At 40.9% G+C, this 580-nt stretch overlaps 1 protein-coding gene across 1 annotated transcript in view; it reads right to left on the bottom strand.

Annotated features, from left to right (window-relative positions):
* Dgki (diacylglycerol kinase iota) overlaps nt 1-580 on the bottom strand; it is a 306,437-nt gene that overhangs the window by 269,125 nt on the left and 36,732 nt on the right. The window lies entirely within an intron of this gene.

The following is a 580-nucleotide window of genomic DNA, read 5'->3' as shown; positions in this document are numbered from 1 at the left end:
AAAAAAAAAAGAAACAATAGAAATCCAAATAATTGATGCTTAGGCCCCCAAATTACACCAGCACCCTATGTTGTCTGGGTGAGTGCGGCCCTTAGACTGAAGAAGTGTCGCCCTACAGGGAGGGCATGACTCACTTTCCACCCATATGGTGCAAGTTGGATTTTCAGTTCAAATACTGAACGAAGTTACACAGACACCAAGCAGATTCCTTGCAAACTTTGCTGTTCGAGCAGTAGAATGTTCCAGCTTGGAGTCATTTCACAACTGAGGTATTACTGTATTTTTAGACCCAATAATCCCTTTAGCTAACCCTATAATGTCAATACTATACCACCATGTAACATTTAGGATCATGTGGTCATTATGAAAAGACTACTATGCATAATTCTTACTGATGTATATAGTTTAGAGACTGTACCTTAGTTCATTTTAAATTTAATTTTTTAGGGGGCCTGGCCCTAGCTCAGTTCTTTAAGTGGCTGCTTCCACAAAGCAGTCAGGCTCAGGTTGCTGTCTTTCGATCCCCACAACTCCAACCAGCCAAACCTGCCCTGAAGGCATTTGGAGCAAAAAAAAAAAA

This window comes from Octodon degus, unplaced genomic scaffold (assembly GCF_000260255.1).
Source record: "Octodon degus isolate 3935 unplaced genomic scaffold, OctDeg1.0 scaffold00027, whole genome shotgun sequence".
Classification (NCBI taxonomy): Eukaryota; Metazoa; Chordata; class Mammalia; order Rodentia; family Octodontidae; genus Octodon; species Octodon degus.
This window is presented reverse-complemented; position numbering and strand designations above follow the sequence as displayed.